This window comes from Anser brachyrhynchus (genome assembly GCF_964034855.1).
Source record: "Anser brachyrhynchus genome assembly, chromosome: 4".
Taxonomy (NCBI): Eukaryota; Metazoa; Chordata; class Aves; order Anseriformes; family Anatidae; genus Anser; species Anser brachyrhynchus.
Window position 1 is genome coordinate 23,328,460 of NC_137698.1, and position 22,347 is coordinate 23,350,806.

Here is a 22,347-nt window from a genome sequence, read left to right on the forward strand (position 1 = left end):
AGATATGGATCTCTGAATCTGACACTCAAGCATTAGCAGTACTTTTCAAAGAATTTCCTTCAGTTCAACAAGATCACCACTGGCTGTTAAATTATGGTTTTGGTTAAGAAAACTAATTCTATCTCACAATTAATCATATTATTAACATTTTATAATCATATTATCAACATTTTATTTAAATAGAATAGAACATTCTGGCAAGAAAACTGTTAAATATGAATAACCATTAAGATGTTTCAAGATATAAGTTATTTATCACTTTATTCTACTCCACATGAAACATGACAAGGGGTGCAACAACTATTGCCTGGAGTCCCAGCTTGAGTGGATTACTCTATCTCTGTGGAAATTAAAAGAGTGTCCCTTTAAAAACAATTTGAAGTTCAACCTATAATTATGTGCAAATAGTCAAGAAAGCAGTTAATGTTGTATTTGCAAATTTAGCATTCTCTTAATGTATTTTGGGCACAGAATTAGAAACAGATTTTGCATTCAATGAATATAAACACCTTAATATACACACACTGAAGAGTAATATTTCTTAAGTAATGGGAACAGGTTTTCCCAGAGAAAACCTTTGTGTTATGGGTGACTTTTGATGACTTTTTTATTACATTTTCTTGAAAACATGTGCCTTATGATGGTAATTCAAATACTAGAACAGCTGCTTTTCAGAAGATGTAGAGAAGTTGTATTATGACTGCAAGCAGTTGTTTAACGTTTGCTTCACTTTTTTTTTTTCATAGAAATCACAGAAAAATAGAATGAGTAGGGACATCAAGTGGCTATTCAGCCAATGCATCTCTCATCTTCTGCCAAATCAAGGTCAGTCTTCCCTTATTTGTTCCTGCCAGATGTTTGTCTTAGCTGTTTTTTGAAAAATTAAAATGTTAGAAATTCTGTCTACTTTACAGACAATGTGAAAGATTTCCTTGAAATAGTAAGAATAAAATAAGGATAAAAGATAAAATCATGGTGTGCTGAAGAAATGCCTGCATTACCAACCCTGTTTATCTAAAATATCCACTTGTTTTTGTGTAAATTTATAATTGTATATTTTTTTTTCTTTCACTGTGTAATTTTTCTTTTCATGTTCTGCATAGAAACTGACATTAAAAATCCTGATGTAACATGATTTCAGGAAGAAAAGGCTGCAGTTAGCAGATAATGTAGTGGTTATCTTAGATTGAGTCAATTTTGGTGAAATTTCATAAGATTTCACTGAAGTCAGAAAGTAACTCATATGACTTGAAGTAAAGTATACTTCAAATTTTCACTGTTATTGATCTTTGTGGGAGTTAAACTGAATTATAGGTTCTATGCAAGTATATACTGTATCTCAGCTATTGAGTGCACTAACGTATGTAAGACAGTAGTAGATATATATTCACAAGGGAATTGATCTCTTGATCAATCAAGATCAAACAAGAACTCTCCATCCCCCTGCGTAAGTAAGCGGGCAGGGAGGGCAGACAGCCAGGATGGCTGAGCAAAGCCCTGCTGGTCAAACTGAGGTACAAGAAGGAAATGCACAGGCAGTGGAAGCAGGGACACGTGGCCTGGGAAGAGTACTGGGATGCTGTCTGGGTGTGCAGGGATGGGATCAGGAAAGCCAAGACATGGATGGAACTTGTTCGGCAATGGATGCACAGAATAACAGGAAAAGATGCTACAGGTGCATTGGTCAGAAAAGAAAGGCCAAGGAGAGTGTACCTCCTCTGATAGGTGAGAAGGGAGAACTGTTAACAACAGACATGGAGAAGGCTGAGGTACTCAACAACTTTGCCTCCATCTTTATTGCCAGTCAGGCCTCCCAAGTCTTTCGTTTCCCTGAACCCGTAGATGGAGGCTGGGAGAGCAAAGTCCCACCCACTGTAAGTGAAGAGCAGGGTCAGGACCACTTGACGAAACTAAACATGTACAAGTCCATGGGGCCTGATGACATGCATCCCAGGGTCCTCAAGCAATTGGCAAATGTAGTTGCCAATCCTCTCTCAATCATATTTGAAAAGTCCTGGCAGTCAGGTTAAGCCCTGAGTGACTGGAAAAAGGGAAACATCGCTCCGCATCCCAAGGGTAGAAAGGAGGACCCAGGGAACTACAGACCGGTGAGCCTCACCTCTGTGCCTGGGAAGATCACGGAAAAGATCTTCCTGGAAGCATTGTCAAGGTACATGCAAGACAAAGAGGTGATCCAAGACAGCCGGAATAGCTTCACCAAGGGCAAATCATGCCTGACCAGTCTGGTGGCTTTCTATGATGGAGTGACTGCGTCAGTTGACAAAGGAAGACCGACTGATGTCATCTACCTGGACTTCTGCAAGGCCTTTGACATGGTTCCACATGACATCCTGGTCTCCAAATTGGAGAGAGGGAGAGAGATGGATTTGATGGGTGGACCATTCAGTGGATAGGAATTGGCTTGAAGGTCACACCCAGAGAGTAGTGGTCAGTAGCTCTATGTCCAAGTAGAAGCCACTGATGAGTTGTGTACCTCAGGGGTCTGTCCTTTGACTGATGCTGCTTATTATCTTTATCAATGACATAGACCATAGGATCAAGTGCACCCTCCGCAAGTTTGCAGATGACACCAAGCTCAGTGGTGTGGTTGATACAACAGAAGGAAGGGATGCCATCTAAAGGGACCTGGACAAGCTTGAGAAGTGGGCCCAGGTGAACCTAATGAGGTTCAACAAGTCCAAGTAGTGCAGGGTGCTGCACCTGGGCTAGGGCAATCCCGGACATGTGTACAGACTGAGAGAAGAATTAATTGAGAGCAGCCCTGCAGATAAGGACTTGGGGGTTCTGGTGGATGAAAAACTCGACATGAGCCAGCAATGTGCGCTTGCAACCTGAGACCAACTGCATCTTGGGCTGCATCAACAGAGGAGTGGCCAGCAGGTGGAGGGAGATGATTGTCCCCCTCTACTCTGCCCTTGTGAGGGCACTTGGAGTGCTGCATCCAGGTCTGGGGCTCCCAGCATAAGAATGATGTGAACCTGTTCTAACAGAGGAGGGCCATGAAGTTGATCAAGGGGCTGGAACACCTCTCCTATGAAGAAAGGCTGAGAGAGCTGGGGCTGTTCAGCCTACAGAAGAGAAGGCTCCAGGGGGACCTCTTTGTGGCTTTTCAGTACTTAAAGGGGGCTTATAAAAAAGATGGATAGTGACCCTGCTAAATTAGGTAATGATAGGACAAGGGGGAATGGTTTTGAACTAAAAGAGGGGAGATTTAGATTAGAGGTTAGGAGGAAATTGTTCACTCAGAGGGTGGTGAGGCACTGGAACAGGTTGCCCAGAGAAGCTGTGGATACCCCATTCCTGGAGGTGTTCAAGACCAGGTTGGATGAGGCCCTTGACAACCTGATCTAGTGGGTGGCATCCCTGCCTTTGGCAGGGGGTTTGGAACTGGATGGTCTTTAAGGTTCCTTCCAACCCAAGCCATTCTATGACTCTATGATCTAGAGTGCCTTAAAGCTTAACTGAACTGCGAGTGAGATTACAAATGAAGACAGAGGGAGGAAAACACCAAACACAAGTGAACTATTTTTTCTCCTGTGAAGATCAGGCTTTGTCTTTTAACTACAGAAAGAAATTTCCCTACTCATGTAGCCTGGCTCAGAGTGGATGCTAAATGTAGCAGTAGAGATCAGGAGTGACCTGAAATGATCTGGACTTCTCTTGACAATAATATAAGCTGTAACTTTAAAAAACTCCTAAGTCTCCAACTTTCCTTATAACAGGTGTTTATAATGTCTTTCTAAACATATGGATGTTTTTAAAGATTTCTCCTTAAGGACCAATATATATGAATTACTCCCATTGCACAAAACATTTCCTAAGCCTTCTTGAATCACTGGATTCATCTCCATCTCTTTTCTTCAGGGGATCATTTTCTCGATGAAAACTGCATCTGTCAAAGGGAGAAAAGGAAGAATCAAACATTCTAATGGACTTTTATGTATCACACACATAATTTTTTGAAATAGGATGGTATCTTTTTGCTACTGCTGACTTTTCTGTCTGAAATTGTAACATATCTCCTCTTACACTGAAATTTCATTTCTCAGCTTCTAAACTCAACCGTTATGTACAGCAAAGAACACATCTCCATTAGCTGAATAGAGTAAGAGTTTTGAAATTGCTACTTGGACAAACACAAAACTTAGTATTTGAAAGGGATGTAGAAACTCCAGTACTCCCCTGTAAGGATGGATTGTGCTCAGTATACATGAATTGTCCAAGGCACCAAGCAAAATGCCTCATCAGATTCTTATCATGAAGCAGAAGAGCACAGGAAATGTGAACATTATTATCAAATCCAAATATAAAGGCAGTTTTAAAGAAATTGATATTACACCCTGAAATACTTAAATATAAAGCTTTTAATCTGTTTAGCTGTGATCAGCTCTACTGGTGCTTTTGTATGGAAATTTTCCTATTAGTAAATACAAAGGCCTACTAGTAAAAATACTCAAAGCAGCTTGAACAAAGAGGTCTTTTTAGTTTTATTTCTACAAAAGAGACATCTCTCTGCAAGCAGTCTCTAAGTTGTTTCTGAAGATTTTATTGTATGATTAAAAAGTAAATTCTGTTTATACTATATTTTGCATTTACAGTCTGGAAGAAATGGCTATTGATAAAAAGTAATTATGCATTTTTTTTTACATTTAAGAAATTTATATTTTTTACTATTTGATTACGAAGTTTGATATACTGTTATGATTATGTTTTGCTACAGTAAGTTGTAATGGAATAAGTTATAATGTAACAGTAAGTTATAATGGAGTATTCCTACAAGTAAGGGTGAACAGCTGGACTATTATAGGTTTAACCCCTAGAAATTCCTTATAGGAAGATACACAATGAAGTCCACACCCAAAAAACAAAGCAGAACTTTACAAGGTAGATATCTAAACATAAAATCACTTTTTGCAATGGTCAGTTTGAATAATTAACCATTGTTTTGCTGGAATTCGTGGAGATGCTGAAACATTTTTGCGGTAGTACACTAGTTTCAAACACAATGCTATGCCATTATGGGAAAATCACACTTTTCCCTGGTTGCCTACATATACGTTTTTTAACTGCATAGTTTCATGTTTTGTAAATAAGTGAGGCTTATTGGAATGAGAGCTTTTAGGCAAAACTTAAAATTCAAACACAGTGGAGATTAACAGTGTAATAGAGGGAAACTATAAGCAATATAAAACTATAATGGGAGACAATAAAAAAGTCTTTTTTAGATATGTGAACAGAAAAAGGAGAACCCAATTAAACACAGGTCCGCTACTAGATAGGGGTCCGCTACTAGCTTGTCTCCTCACAGACAATGACATAGGCAAAGCAGAGACATTTAACGCCTTCTTCACCTCTGTCTTCAACACTGATGATGGGCTTCGGGACCCAGGGTACCCTGAGCTGGAGGACCATGACGGTGGGAAGGACAAACTCCCAACCGACCCTGAACGTGTGCTGGATTTGCTGCTCCACCTGGATCCATACAAGTCCATGGGTCCAGACGGAATTCATCCCAGGGTGCTTAAAGAGCTGGCTGACGTCATCGCGTTATTATTATGTGTGGTGGTCTGCCCCTTCTCTTCTGGTGATACTGTCATTAGTTTCTCTTCAGAGAATAGAAATTAGTAACAATAACATTCTGTTAATGCTTATTTTTCAAGCAGTTCTGCAAACACATATACAGGATCTTATATGTATAGGGAATGGATGCAAAAAGGTCCCAGAATGCAGATTTTCTCTGTAGAACTGCTAATCCAAAAAAATTTTTACCATGGAAGAAAAATTAATGTATGCACATTTTAATGACAGCAGGGGAGCACTGTTTTTATAGACAACTACTCATGACCTTATGTTGGAGTTGGTTTGAATTCCCAGAAAAATAGAAATCCCACCCTTACATTGAGTTCTCTGTGACCTTGTAGCCGCCAGGTATTAATGAAGTCAATCAACAAATGAAGTTAAATGTGTCTTTCTGTAGGGAGATGGGATATTTGCTTAAGAAATTAGTAGTAGGATGCACCCCATTCTACATAAATATCTATTTTAGCTTATTGTTATTGTTATTATTCCAGTATTTTTTAAAGACTGTCTCATAATTTTGGTAATATCAATGCCTGGTGTTTTGGCAGCTGTGCTGTATATGTATCAGTCTCACATGGCCTTACATTCAGTCCTTGAGGCAGAGTTCTGAAGCTGATTCTGGATGATTACTGTGCAAATTAATCAGATTTTTTTTTCTTTTTTTCTAATTTGGAACATTAAAAAGCTCTTTTGTGTTATTCTCTTAATTTTGGTGCTCTTGTCTTTTCTTTTGGCTTTTATATATAGTAATATCATTTTGCTAGATTTCTTTTTTTCCATATGAGTCAGGTGATACAGTACCAGGTTCTCTCTTTACAGATAGGTGAGACGTGATTATGAGGAACTGTGTCCATGTTCTTCAGTCACTGTCTAACAACTTAGTGCTGATCTTTGTATTCTGGGGCTGTGTTTTCCCCACTTGACCACACTGTTTATGGATCCAGAGATATATAGGGGAGGTTTTAAGAGCTTTAGAGCCAGTCGATAGCTAGTCTTCTGAGCAGAAACTGGCCTGTCAGCCAGAGGCAGTAGCCTTGAGCACACTGTGAAGGATTCACTCTGAATTCTCAACAGCTTTAACTAGATTTTCTGTGCCCTGTGCCAGCTGATGCTACTTTCTCAGATTCATCGCCTTCAGTTCCCCTCCACACAGATAATTGACTTCAGTTTCATCCTCCACCTTCATCTTTTATTCTCCTCCCTTCTCAGCTTAACTTCTCCTTTTCCTGTTCCTCCTGAAGTGGACTAATGCAAAAATAAACACATAAACATTTTAATATGGTATTAACATGATGATTTAACTGCTATGCCACAGTAACTTTGGGAGTTCAGTTTTTATCTTAGTTCTGTATATGTCATTTTGATTGTGAAGTTTTCCTATGCAGCAGGAAAAATCTCTTAGTGTCTATTTGTACTGCATTACTTTATGGGCATCCTGTATATGAAATTGCAAGTAACTTAAGGGTGTAGATATTAAGTGCAATATCTTTGATTATTTCACCTTGGAAAGCTGCCAACTCTTCATACTTAAGTAGGCTCATTATCCTATAATAAAAGGGAATATATTGTGAGGTCAGGGATCAAATGAAGTAGGGATAGTGGGATGATTTTTTGTGGCAAAAGCCTTGATAACAGAAACATATGATCACAGTATGCTTGTTCATTAGCCAGGAGGAAAAATCATGCTTCAAAACAAAAAAATGCTAGCAGATGTAGGGAGAGTATTTGGAAAGTAACTGTTGGTAAAGATAGAATTTTAATTTGCTTATTTTTTCAAACTTACTTTTTGGTGAAAACCTTCCTTTCAGGGGGTTTGAAGTGAATTTCAAAAGCTTTTTTACATATGATAACAGTGGAAGAGATTTAATGCATGTCTGAGATTATCTTCATGTCTGAGTTTCTGCAGATTTTAAATAATTATATGATAAATAAGCATGTTAAACTCAAACCTGATCTAACTTTGGCCCCTGTTCTCCTACCTATTCATTTGTATGACTAAGATGGATGGTCTTACTGACCTGAGCAGGATGCTGGTTCATAATAATATTTCTTAAACACATAATTCTTCTTAGTCAAATAATCAAATATATTTCTTAAAAATATTTCCCTAGACAGGTATAAATCTGTAACTTGAATTATCTTATTTGGACACCGTCTTTTATAATTTGAGCCAATTTACTTAAACCTCTTGCATTTGACTCCAGGTATATGTATTCCTTCTTGTATATTGCTACCACAGTAAGGTCACAAATATTCCTTGTGTCTTCAGATAAAAATCTCTCATCTGTGATTGACTTACCATTTAATTCAGTGGTATGCTCATACATTGAGATAAACAGACTGTGACATAGGGAATCAATCAGAAACAGGAAAATTTAACACTGTAGTAATTTGGGATCAAACTCCTTTTTCGTCTAACTCCAGCAAAATCAGTGTTATCAAACTAGTAATGATTTTAATCTTTTTCATTTAGTTTGATTAATGCCTTGTGTATAAAATGTGAAAAATAGTAAGTGGCATTCATACTTCTTGTTGTTTATTTCCACGCATAAAACAAGCTCAGTCTTGAAAAATCTATATAATAAATTCAAACCTGTTGTTAAACTGGTTTGTAAAAATGAAGTGGGGAAATAATTTAATGGTGTTTCATCTGAAAAAAAAATTATTATGAAAGATTTCACACTGCAAACAGCTGCCATGAACACTACCCCAAAAGAGGTAGCGCACAAATATCTTGAAGTGAAACAAGCATCTGCAAAACCCTGACATTTACAGTCTTTCCCTTCCTTCAAAAAAAAAAAACAATATATCATTCAAATTTTCCTTCCAGTTATAGTTTGTCTTGTTTAAGTGACTTCTTTAGATATTTGGGGCTGTATAAATTGCATTGGGAAACTGCCAGTGTGGTTGAGTTGAAAACTGATCAAGACTAAGGTAATCAAAACCAAGGGCTGCATTGTTAACAGTCCATAGGTTCCCCTTGTTTCTGTTTGCTTTTACTTTTAAATACCTGGCTGCACCTCCTACAGGCTGGCAGCAGATGAGGAGCAGTCCAGAAGAGCATCCATAGCAGCTTCTTGATGGAGCTGAGGCTCAACAGGAAACTTTCCACTGTTTCAGAAGCTAAAATCAAGCCCCAAGAAGGGTGGTGGCCTGGATGTAGAGTGCAAGTGAACTCTTACTCGCTGCAGTAGTTTGAAATATGGTTCCTGCTGTTTCCATCTAGAAAAGTAATTGCAGTTAATTAAAGGGAACTGATTTATTTATTTGTATCAGGAGATACAGTGGGATCAACACAGCAAAGTATAATTTATTGAAGGTTAAAGCATCTATCAATTATTCATGTTTTTGTTTTCTTCACTGCGCATCTGTGACATCAAGCAGTATGGGCCTTACTTCCATGTCAGAGCAACCGAGATGGAGAGAGAGACGCGTGCTTACGGACAAGTAGGGAGTTCAGGAATAGCAGTCCTAGATTTTCAGACTCAGTTCAGTACTTTAATCATTATATTGTCTTCCTCTCTTCCCGCTGATACATTTCCGAAATGTATTTTATCAGTCAAGGATCACTTGCCGACTTAACAATAGAGAGCATATCAGGTGAAACATTTTAACTGTGGGTATTTAATTTCACATCAGTAAGTGGCATTGCAGGAAAGAACCTGCTTTCAGAAGATAAAGCTTTCTTATATCTGCTTAGCAGATATAAGCTGACATCACTTTTGCTTGGTTTTTAAATAATTATGTAGCCAGGTAATCATTGTTTAAACCAAAGAAAGAACTAAACTGAAAGAAGATCTGAAGGATCCATGTGTACTTACTGCAATGAATCATCATTATATGATCTCTACAACACCCCATCTGCTCCTAGGTTGCTAGTGCTGACAAGTTTTATTACAAATATTACTTTTATAAAATACCTAATCCACTAGCTGCAGTATTAGTTTCAAAGAATTATGGTATAGATGTGTATATTATGCATGTTATGTAACTCAGAATATGTTTATCAGGGCAGGAATATTATATTTGAATTCATCTTAACACAGAGCAGGCAGAACAATAATGTAAGTATCTATCTTCGGGTTCACAGGGCTGAACTGTGAGCACAAGTGATACATTGCTATTTACCAGGCATATCATTTTCACCTCAAAATTTCTAGGTGAATAAAATAATCCCAATAAAATTTGAATCCCTGTAAGAAAAAAAGAACTTTAGTCATCCAAGATATATCTATTCAGGTATTCAGTCATCCAGGATGTATTCTGGGGGGTAAAGGAAAGAGTAATAAAACATTATGGTATTAAACATATATGAAAGGAAAGAAGATCTTGATGAGAAAATATTGAGTAAAAAACATTCTGTCAAAAAAAATAATCTCTGAGGTCATTCCGTTTAGTTTGATTTTATTTGATATGAAAATTAAAAATTGGTATACTGTTAATACCAAAGTAAGGAGGTAGAGACAGAACTATCTCACTAAATTCCTCTTGCCAGAATAGATTCATGTAAGTATAAATTTGTGTAGTTTGTTTAGTCAAATTTCTGAATTGTAGAGTCCATCAAGAATTTTCATTTAGCACTCACTGATAAGACAGTGCTGCTGACAATCCACCTATTTAGTAAGCCTTGTTAAATATCTAGCCCATATCTTGATATTCTTTCCTAAATCTTTTCTCTCAGGAAAGTCCCACATTTCCAATTCAGTTTTACAAGCCTTTCATTTTAATCATATATAATCTTCTAGGCCACAGCTCTCTTTGGATGAGGAAAACATTTTTATATTTTACTTAACAGGTACCTCAGTAGTTGTTCTGAGGCTATACGCCCAATGTAACCAGTAAGAAGGAGGCTAATTCTCTATGTGTGTTAGTATCTTTCAACTGAGGCGTGTGTAATGCTGTGGAAAAAGAAAGAATAATTAATTTTATGTACATTTAACAGAAACTTCAGAGAATAGTAACAATAACTATACAGTGTTTTCACTGTCCTATGCAGTTTTGAATTACAGGAGTTCTGTTGTTGAACCCTGCAATTGCTGCATATTTATGACAAGACTGTTTGTATAGTGTTTGAAAAAAAAAAAAAAGATATTGATGAAGAAGATGTGGTGGCCTGTGAGAACTCTGGAGAAATGACCCATTGGTCTGCAAAGTTTAGAACTACTGGTTCAGAAAATAGCTGATCCTCACTTGCCTATGCTAGTGTTGAAAATGCTCCATTAAAAACCTTCTTCAACAGAAACTGGATGGCATTAACACACAACCCTATTAAACTGTCTATCATTAGAAGCCAACAGTTCTGGAAGGGATAGTATTATATTTATCTGAAATAGAGTTAATGTCTTTCCTCCTAGGTGATACACTTAGCTTACCATTAATGTGCTAAGCATTATGCTTATATTACACATTATACTTATACTATTTCTGCTCTCTCTATTAAAACCTACAGCTTTGTAGTCACTAGGGAGTTTTCTATCTATATGATTTTCCATATCTGTTGGCTAAATTAGAGATCCAAATGCAAAATCTAGAGCTCATAAACATTAGGTGGATTTGTGAGTGACAATCCCTGGAGGGCTTTAGGTCCATAAACTAATGAGACATAAATATAGTGGAGTAGGGAAGGGTATTTTTATCTGTCATATACAAACTAGTTCCAAACCCGTTCAGGTTATTAATGGAAAACTATATCCATTTCCCTAACATCAGCATTAAAAAAATCTGCAAGATAATTAGCATCTCTAAGAATGAATACTTTATGAATTGAAACTTTAATGGAAAAGTGATTTGGCATCATCTTTTAAAACTTTGTAGTCTTAACCTGAGTAAAATGGGTATAGCTTTCCACTAATTGTCATGTAAAGACTTACAATGGAAAGGAAATAGTACATTCAAATATAAGTTGAGGCGTTAGCATTTTGTGACATATGGCATCCCCGTTACTGAAATCAGAGGCATGTCACAAAAGCAATAATGATTTTACTCTGTGTCGTGCCACAAGGTAGCAGTGTTGTGGTACAATCTTGATAGTTTTCTGATGCAAGTCACTGAGCATGGGATCAGTTCTGCTCCCATCAAAATTAACAACTTTCGCTCTTGACTTCAGAGAACTCTGAAATACAACTGGTGAAACCTCACTTCAATGATTTATGTGCAATGTACCGATAAATATCACAATGCCTACTTCATAATATTTCATTCATTAATTATTGGAGAAACACTGAGAAGATTAAAAGGATAGAAAAAGACTTATAATCAGTGCAAAATGTGATAATTTCATTTTGTTTTTCTTTGTTCTTGCATTTTTCTAGTATCTGTGAAAGTGAAAATGACTACAACAGAAAGTAATACAGTAATTAAGTTAACTGTTTATTCCAACAGCAGGATTTTGAGGGTATTATTCTTCAGGCAAGTAGTTTTTTGCAAAATGTTCTGTTTGATTAGATAATGTTTCTACTGTTGAAGGCATATGTAATCAGAGATGAAGGGGTTTTTTATTCTGAAGATCAAATACTGTGGAAGGTCAATAGTTGTCTATTGAAAATTAAGCATTAGTTCTATTTCAGCTATTCTGTTAACACAAGTAGTTGTTTCTAACTGAGCAGAACAGTATTTTTCTTTCAAGAGGGAGTCTTGTTTGTTGGGCTTCTGCATGTTGATAACAATTCATTTTCACTGGAGGTGAAGGCACCCACAATTTCAGATTCCTTCACGCTCATGAAAAGTATAATATAAAGAGAATTGTTCAGGCTCAATAGTTTACACTGGGACAAGTGGACAAAAAATTGTTAAAGGTTTGTGACTGAAATAAAGATTACTATAATGAAAACGCTTAAGCCTGCCAATCATTATCAATCTCTATATCAATATATAAACCTTTATGATGTGGTCTCTGACTTTTATTGGTATGAAGTGAATGTTTTAAACTATACATAAGTAGCAAAGTGATGACGAATTAGAGAAGGAGTTCAGGGCAGATTGTCACAGCTGTCTTCTGCATGGAAATTATCTGCACATATGGGATACCAAAGGTGACTGAGGAAGCATTTATTGATTACTTTCAAGGTTGCTTCTTAACATACCCTCATAAGACTATTTTTTCAATTGGTTGTATTTCTACTATACTTGACATATTTGGTCAGAAACATTCAGAAGGTGAAGACAAAGGTCTCTGAAGGTGAAACTAGGTGGAAAATCATTCTCATGTGCTGAAATGACTCATCTTTTGCTTCCAGGGACTATAGGGAAAAGAAATATTGGTTTGTCTAGGCATAAAATAGTTTTGACTCGCATATGGCCTGAAAAGCACCTTTCCCCATTGTTGTGAAAACAAGCACTTGCCTGAACCTCAGTGCATCAAGGGGGAGTCATTGGACTCTCACAGCTAAATTCAGTTAGGATTTTCCCTGTACAAAACATATCTGCCCATTATGTCAACCATGCAGGTGCTGAATGACTGTCTCCAAACCCAATGAGAAAACAGCAAAAAAAAAGAAACAGATAAATAACAGTCCCTCTGCTTGGAGACCATTCTGGCAACAATGTTGGGACCAAAATGAGGTAGATTTTAGTTGTGTTTTAAAGGCTTTTCCTTCTAGGTGAGAGGAGAAAAATGAGGAGTTAAAATTGAGAATATAGACAGATAAAACAAAGATATCCGTAGGAAAAAAAAAAAAAAAAAGCATGCAGAACTGGAAGAGGGGATGAAGGCAACACTTGGAACAGACTACAAGTGATCTAGGCATTAAAAGAGATAGGAAATTACCAGAAATGGAAAGGGCAGGGTAGAAAAAAGTTCTACCAACTGGCAGACTGTGGGAAGACATACCCTGTGGAGAAAAAATTATTTATAGTTACACATAGGCTATGTGGTGGTGCTGTGTTCCTAGCACAGTAGTCTAGGTGCCTGGCATAGAGTCCAGGTCCCGTGATATTTGGACAGCTCAGAATAGCCAACGTATGAACATAGAACCATGTCACACGGCATGCACTAAATGGGAACAAAGAGGGTCCAACAAAAAGCTGTATTCTTGGCATTGCGTAACTATCGTGACTTGTCTCTGCAGAGCCTCTATGTTTTATCACAATTATTCTTTTCTGGATGTAATGACATATATGTTCAGTGAAAGATAATCGGATCCTATATGTTTATCCCAGAGAGATTTCCTTAAAGAGTAGGTTGACTCACAGAACAGCCCTAACAACTTGCCAATACACACTAATTCAGAGACATACAGAAGGTTCAAAGAAAAAGATCCAGAATTTTATCAGCAAAACTCCTGATTTTAAGTTTGAAATTCATTATCATAATCTCCTTTGAAACGCAGTGATCTCTGTTTTTTATATATTTTGGCTAGCTCAGGTTACAAGCACAAAACTGCAGGTTTATTTATTTATTTATTTACTTTTCTAGACAGAAGGATGATGGTCTTGTAAAATAGAAGAGGAAAAGAGGCACAATTGTTTTCATAAATACTAAAGTAGAGTTAGCCGTGCTTTTTTTCTTAGTCATTAAAATAGTCTACTTTTCTCCAGCATGTGATAAAAAATAACTCAATTTCATTTTTATTTATAATTATTATTTTTGTATGTGTGTATACACATATTTACAAAGAAACATATCACAATCAAACACGTGCACTGTGGCAATTTTAAAAAAGCCTATTATACCACTCTGAATTTAGCACTGGTGTAGCCCAGTGCATTTACCTGTTTCACAGTAGACAATTCTAGATTTAAAAACAACCATACAATGGCCTTGTATTTTTAATCTGCATATATAGTATTTATTGAAGACTCTCTATCAAAATTTGCTTGAAAGGACATGAGCTGTGGTTTGATGCTGTTGTCTTCTGTTTTGTCTGTCACTATTTCATTTTTAAAGTCATTCTAGCATCCATGTCTTTCTGTAAATACTTTCTATTTACTTCTTTGCAATGCAGTTTTCTTTGGTGAGCTCCCATAAGTAGAATGGAGCATTGCTTGTACTCAATAAATAGATCATTGCTGATCATGGTAGTATCTAGCTTCACAAAGATAGGACTTTGAACGGTTGGTTAGCTAAAATTGGTTAGCTGTTAGTTAAGAGAGTAGAACTGTTGGCTGATACAGATTATTTTACTATTTCAGACACAGTGAATAGGCAGATCTGACTCTTAGTTAGATAGGGGATCTCTAAGGCAGTTCTGTAGCTGAAGAAAATAGTACTGACTTGATAGATGCACATGATTTTTCGGAGTACTGCATACCAAGTCCCTTCACAGACCAACATGCAAAGACTTGCTATTAGTATTGGATTCATAAGAAATCCAAAACAGAATTCCTTACACTTGCAGTTGTCAGACTCCCCTGCAAATGTATTTAGTATTGGTTTGGCTTTAGTGATATGTTTGAATAAGAAGCTGGATCCCCCCTCAAAAGAAGAGAGAGAGAGAGAAGTTGCTAATAGAAACCTGTTCTTCTCTATTTACATATGTTTTGATCACTATGAAAGGCAGAAGTATAATCAGAAAAACATTCTACTGAGAATATAAAGATTTTGGTGGGAAAAGTGTAAAAGAGAAACAGCTCTTTTTTTTTTTTTTTTTTTTCCCCTCACGGAAACCATAGGATATTGCATGGTATGAAGCAGGGAAGGATGAAAATTATTTGCTGTGAATCTGATGCTGTTCTTTACAATTTCTAGTCTTGCTTTCTCTAATCATCTGTTGAAGTCGATTCCTTTGAAACTGGGAAAACTGTGTGTGACAGAGCTGTGAGAAAAGTCAACTTTTTTTTCCTAATTTTGACTGTATTCATGACTGGTAGAAGCCTGAAGTCACTACTTATCAGAGACAACGTATTTCTATCAGCTGAGAGAAAGAAGGACCCTAGCACTGGATGATATTTGAACTCTGGGCTCACCTTTTTCTAGTTTTCTTTCACTTTTCTCTATTACTTAACTATTCAACACAAAGTAGCAATTCACTTTTACTGAGATGCTGTTTTAATTCCCTCTTTCATTCAGCCTGCCAATCTTTCTTCCAGCTCGCTGCCTAGTACCCTCATGGCCTTAATTTGAGATTGATTGTATGTAATCTCTTCGAACCTCAAGCCTAGCCTTTTGCTCCAAAGCAAACCAATGTTCAGCAAAACTCAATGCACTTAAGCACCTTCCTCCTCTATGCCATTCTTCTTTGTGTTAGAAACTCAGCATTAGTAGTTGCGGAAAACCTCATACACATGGCTGGCCTGGGAATGCAGGATCATGGGCTACAAGGAAATAAAAAGGAGCAGGAATAATATGCAAAGACAAATCTCATCTGAACTTATCCAAAGACTGTAGAGTTCCCATGGGCATGAAAGAGAACGTACAGAAAGAGCTCCTTCATTTTTGTTGTTGTTTTTGTTGTTTGTTTGTTTTTAAAGAAAACCTTAATTTCTTAAAACCTCTTTTTCCCACTGTGAACAGAAATATCTACTTTGTGCTGTTTGAAGCACACACCCTGGCAGAAGCAAATAGGGTTGCACACTGCAACAGAATTGGATAAGAAGCTTTGCTACTTAATGTAACAGTCATGGTAATATTAAGTATGCTTAATTGACAAAACCTCAACTTGCATAATAAAAGTCTACCTACCTAAAATATCACCTTGCCATTTCTCTCAGCAGTACTATCCTTCATCATGGTCACCAAAAATAATTTTAGAAATGTGGTTAGTTTTGATGAATGCTATTTTGTATCTCCAGTTCATGGGATTTTTTTAATCAGAAGTCTTGCATTGTTAATGTTACCAACTGGTTCTGTGAAAAGCTCAGTTTTCATTTTCAAAGGTAAGTTTTTTTGTTCAGATGTTTCTACAGAATAACACAAATGAATCAAAAAAAAAAGTTTCTTTCTGCAGAACTGTTACACTTCAGCAGGCATCTTGTGCAATTCTGTGAAGTGTATCAGAAATAGAAGTGTATTAATTATTTTCTGTCTTTCCATAGAAATGTGTAAATTCACGTGAAAAATCCAGAAGTCCTCTTCAATTGCTACCTTACCCTGGAGATGCTGTAAGTCCATTATCATGTATCTTTTTACTGACAAAATTGCCTAACCAGTGAAATACTGGTTCTGTGCATGCCTATGACTACATAAGCCTGAAACATTGTCAGGCTTCATTAAAATACATTTTACTACGAATATAAGTAGAGCTTTGGGCTTTCTGTCTGCCGACTCAAATCCACTAGGTATTTTTAAAGAACATCTACTAGACTAATCCCAAGATACAGGAGAAATGCCTTCCCATTTTAGCTAAAGGTAGTTAGATAATTCACTTGTAGTTTCTTATATCTGCCTGAAGTGATTTGAATTTGCCAATCCTATCTTGTATGCCAATTCTAACTCCTATGATAACAAGGTTATAGGACTCTCTTAACCTTGCTCACTGAAACTGTTCTACTTTACAGAAAATAATTGAAGATTTCCTGGTACACAGAAAACAAGGGAAAAAAGGGCGAACTTGCTTGCTAGTCTGTGATAAGTGCAATTACATGTCAAGGGAACCTAAGTTTTATTCCCTTTTCAGTTAAGATTTGCAGAGTTTAAGTTAAGAGTTAGGTTGGGCTAGGAGAGGAATATTCAACTTCTCCATTAAGCAAGTGCCCCAAACACTTCAGGATATGCAGTCTCATTACTATTTTTTTTCTTCCATTTATCTGTCAGGAACCATCAAGGGCACGCTGCTCCAAAGGGAAGTGGTGCCATGAGCTGAGCCTGATAACAAGGCAGACAGAGGAGTGGTCTTACCAGCAAAAATGATGGTACCTGAGCAAGGTGAGGAGAGCAGGTCCAGGGGACAGTAATTAGGATCAGCCAAAAGACCAGGTTGCTGGGGAAGTTCATAGGGATGAGGCAGGTCTGAAGTTGAGTCAAGCCTAAGGGTTGGGTCAGGTTTGGGATCAACGGGGTGCATGGCTTGCATGCAGTGCACCTCCAATAGCTCCAGGGAAGGCTAGCCTCCTATCTTTAGTAGTTAAACTCACCTGCAGTCCTCGAACAAAACTTAGTATAGAGAGTTGCTCCATCCCTGGACCACTGGACCATCTGGGCACTAGTTCTGCTCCTGAATTTAATATGCTACAAGAGAAAGCCTGATGAAGCTATTTTAAGGAATTATCAGTGAATATATTTCCATATAAATTTTGAAAAGTGGTCTTTTAAGGATGATGTAGCCTTCTACATCTTTCTTATTGGAATACAGCATTTCCATTGCGCTATTTTTCTTTCCAGAGTTCAGACATCTTCAAAATAGAGAGAAATCAGATGGTTCAGGTAACTAATGCTTGCTTACTTGCTGAGATAGATATATTTCCCTTTGCTGAAGACAAGAAAACAATTATTTTACCTCTTGTAAGCAACCTGGCTTCTCAGTCAAAGGTATACCAAGTGACACATTGCCTTGTTATGGTCTTCATGATTACATACTGGAGATTTGGAAGCAAAAACTGTTCCACTTGGGACCCTGCTTAGTCCAGTATACAGATCCAGGAAATGCTCTTTTCTCCTATCTTTATTATCAATTCAGTCCAAACACAGTAGATGAAGAAAACAGAAGGGTAAGCACTATGTAACAATAAAGTCCGAACAGTGTGGTAAGTAACTACCTAACAGCTGATGACATGCCAGGAAAAGAAAGTTGTCAGGAGGAGGAAGAAAGAGAAAAATGAGGTGACCTTTACAGTTCTTTCAAAAATTAACATGACTAATGTAATTAACATGTACATTAATTCCACTTTAAATGCACTACAATTACTACTAATTCCTTTTATTATGGTAAATATATTTAAAAACTCAAATTATATACTTGTGTTTATGGGTAGAATTACCATCTATGTGCTTTAATATCACCACTATACTTTTTAATTATTACTACCAGTGTAACACTGTTGTGCAATGAAATAGTAATAGGCTTCAGGCAGTGGATCTTACAGCCTTAATTAGCTGTAGTGCAGAAAAAAAAAAGAAAAAAAAAAGAAAAAAAAAGAGTCATAAAGTTTTGAGAGATCAAGTACTGCAATAAGTTAGTGTTAGTTAAAATACTCCTGGTTCGTGTTTGGAATACAGGATCGAAGACTTAGATGGATCCATGGAGTCTGATATTTTATCTGTGATGCAGTCTAGCATCACGCTTTAAAGAAGGCAAAAGAATCCCCTTAGTGAACAATTACGAAATAATTTGCCTTTTGGGAATTTTTCTTCTTTCTGTCAGTTGAACTTGTTCCATAAAATATGAAGCTTGTGTCTCTTCAGCAAAAGTGTTCAATCTTATCTAATGCAACTGTGGCTGCCATCATTATCTATTTAAGTGTCTAATCCTTTAAAAGCTTAAGCCCTCAACCTCAGTGTATCTAATTAAAGATACAGATAGCATGAGAAATGAAAGCCATGGGGCAGGTCAGCAAGGCCAATTGAAAGGACTAGTTTTCTAAGTGAGGAATATTTAGATGCATAATATTACAGGTCTGTAAAGATATGTCCCCTTTTTCTACACCATATAAAATTCCTCACTCTTACAGCTGTAACTTCATCTTTGTTCTCCACTTCTGAATATTCCCTTTTCCTACCCTCCTTGTTCTCCTCTTTCTTCTTTCCATTCTACCAGTATCGCAGCAAAGAAAACCACACTGGGTCACTCAAGTCACTTCACTACCCTACCAAACTAAGCTTTTTCTTGTTTCTGATCACTTCAAAAGAGGGCTCATACCACAGACATTAAATAGCTTTGTGAGGCTTCAAGACCAAAGCCAATTAAAGGTTTAAAAGAGGAAGCTAACAGGAACAAGATAGTAAATGAAGGTGATCCAAGTCTTTGGCAAACACATGACCTGGAGACAGAAAACAGAAGCCACAAGGCATGCGTTTTGTCTCCTGACTCTGAAACTGGCAATGAGCTGAAGCTTGAGCTGCACTAAATTGGCAAGAGTTTAATACCTCCCCCATATAGCTGAAGGCCAAGGATCTCGTCCAGAGATTGTGCCTACTATCTCTTCATTTGTGTGTTTTAAGTGCCAGTAGCTTGATGGAATTGAGGAAAGTATGTGGTAGTTCAGGTAATATTGCCCTATGCTTTTTGGAGTAAGGAGAATTTAATTATTTTTTTTTAGTCTGTTTGTAGCATATGATTCATCATAGTTTGGAAGGGGAAAAAAAAATAAAAGAATCTGAAACTGTACAATGGGATGGTTTTCCATTTTTTTTCTTTTTTTTTAAGACAACTGAGGGGTTGGTTTTGCAGCAGTACACAGTGTTGATGGCATCATATCATACTGACATCCACAGAAGTACAAGTGTGTCTATTGAAAACCTTTACTGATAGAATGATGTCATTTAGCAATTTTTTCAGTTACACAGGGATATAGAGCCACTTGAGGATGCAGAGCTGTAGGCATATAATAAGAGTTACAAATCCAGTGCTTCTCCTCTGTGGAACCTACTTATTCTTACTTCTTTCTTTATAAAAGGTTTTATCTTTCCCACCTGGGATGAACAAGAGTTAATACTTAGAATTTAAAATTGGACCTACAAGATAATTAGTACAATCTGTTATGTGCAACGACTGTACTGGCAAGGCTTTGATTTTACTCATACCCCATAGTACCAAATCAACAAGTCTGCCATTATGCTTACCAAATGCACAGATGTACAAATATGGATTTCTCATTGTGGATTCTGTTTACTCTTTTTTTTTTTTTTTCCTTTTTTTTCTAGACAATCCTCTAAGTCTGTTGCACTGTCCTTTGACTATTTTCCAAAATGTGATAGAGACCTGTCTAGCTAAACACAAGCTTTTCTAAGCCAACGAACCAAAATTTAAAATCATTTTTGGAGATTTTGGAGAAGCATTATAAAGAACTTTCCTGCAAAGGAAGATAGCTGTAATCAAGTACTCAGTAATAGCAGGGCTCTGCAGCTAGGACATTTTCATGCTGCTTCCTTAAGTTGAATCTGAGATGATGAACTCAGTAAAATTAAGTATAGCCCACTCTTGCAAACATGGGGCATTTTTTGAGATCACTGATGGATTAGAGGCTTTGACCTTGTGTTATACCAGTACCTGGTATATGAGTATATATTATCTGAATGCATACATAATTCTTACTCAGTATTCATTGATGATTGCTAGATGCATACCACAATGTAGAGGTTAATTGCTTTTATGTAATTTACAGAATTCATGTGACAAACAAATAGAGCTGAAGCACTGAATTGAAGACAAGTAGGAACAGAGCAGTAACAGACTAAAGCATAGTGCAATGTGCTTATACGATGCTTTACATGGCATTTAATGGCAAATCCACAATGCATTTGATCCTAGGAATAAACAAGGGGAAATGTGGAGGGGGATTCTGAATGTTGCATAATTCTGAAGCTTGCTTTACACCCTAGCCATGTTGAAGGGTGAGCTAACTGCTGCCTGCAGTGATGCCTCTCCACTTAGCTCAGCTTTGTATACACAAGTCTGTATATACAGGACTAACCGGATTTGGATTTACCAACTCCTCTTCCTCCACTTCACTGCTGACTCCAGCTCCCTGCAGCACAACTGATGCTTATCTGCCCAGGTTGCTGCCACGATTAGGCTTTGTCTTCCCTCAATGGGAAACAGGTCCTACAGCAGCTGCCCTGCCACGGGGCTGCTGCTCTGTACCTCCCTGTCCAGAGTTGTGCCCTTTGATAGCCCCTTTGATGCTGGGCCACATTTACACCAAGTGACTGTGACTCCAGTTGAAGAGCAGGTATTAGGAAATATCAGACTGCTACCAAAAAAAATCATGTGATTTATCATATATACTTTTTTTTTTCTTTTAATTTTAGAGGCTTCGAACAGGTTTTCATTTTCAATTTGTTCTGATGCGTGGAAACTTACTCTCTTCCTCCCCTAAACTCTATTTCTTAAATACATTCTTCTTCCACCAGTTATTATGGGAAGAGTTTAATAAAACCCTCCTTGCACTAAGGCTCAAATAATATCTCGATATTACTAAATGAAGAAGCAGTGGTAACAGTGACTGTATCTTGAGCCTGAATACAGAGAACCAAGAGGGGAGGCAGAATCATTTGTAGTCAGGCCTCTCAGAATCTCAGAGGACTGTTCTTCAGCTTTGGTCTTCAATTATAATAAGATTTGGGTTGGAAGCAATTAGAATGTTGAACTCTTAAGTTAAACTGAAACAGTAAAGGCTTTTGATACTTTAGGACAGCATGGGCGAAACAGTCATCTTTGGTTGATATGATCACTCAGGAGATGAAAGGAAGCTTAAGGAGCTTAATGCATCTGTTTGTCAATAACAAAATTGCCTTCAGGTTTTGTGCTGACAAATATGAACTTCTGCAATAAAAAAAGATGTCTCTGGCATTAAAACATAAACAGTCATAAATTTACTTCTAATATTGAAAGTATAAATAACAATCCTTCTTTCTTCCATGAAACAGCTGTGGACAGAGTCTAAAGATGTTTACCTCAGTCATGCTTTTAAGTTTGAGGTGTATCCCGAAGAATTATACTGTTAAATATCCCCATCATTTAGTACAGTGGTGGGAAAGAGAGAAAACAAAGAGGAGATTTCTAAGGCATTACTGTTTTAAGAGCAACATCCTATCTCCAACCATAACCAGTTTGGGATGTCTCACAAGCAACGGGAAAAGACGTAAGTTAGGCTATATTCTTTTTTCACACAACCTCCCTCATTTTGGTCTTGAGAACTGTTTTACTAAGAATG

At 37.2% G+C, this 22,347-nt stretch overlaps 2 protein-coding genes across 24 annotated transcripts in view; one reads left to right on the forward strand and one right to left on the reverse strand.

Moving 5' to 3' along the window:
• Window positions 1–22,347, reverse strand: part of LOC308194612 (uncharacterized protein) — a 975,354-nt gene that overhangs the window by 936,544 nt on the left and 16,463 nt on the right. Inside the window, exons 3-4 of the mRNA XM_080590727.1 lie at window positions 8,612–8,823; window positions 3,818–3,913 (exon numbers count right to left, since the gene is read on the reverse strand). The gene's annotated coding sequence lies outside the window, so the exon portion shown is untranslated. The remainder of the gene's footprint in view (window positions 1–3,817; window positions 3,914–8,611; window positions 8,824–22,347) is intronic.
• Window positions 1–22,347, forward strand: part of LOC308194613 (uncharacterized protein) — a gene marked incomplete at its 3' end in the record, with an annotated part of 64,235 nt that overhangs the window by 28,490 nt on the left and 13,398 nt on the right. For 19 of the 23 annotated variants that reach the window (XR_013950735.1, XR_013950736.1, XR_013950739.1 and 16 more), the window contains 4 exons: window positions 747–825; window positions 16,573–16,638; window positions 17,291–17,401; window positions 17,858–22,275. Of the gene's footprint in view, window positions 1–746; window positions 826–3,885; window positions 4,651–16,572; window positions 16,639–17,290; window positions 17,402–17,857; window positions 22,276–22,347 lie in introns of those variants that run through there. The other 4 variants (XR_013950746.1, XR_013950737.1, XR_013950747.1 and 1 more) reach the window with 4 other exon arrangements.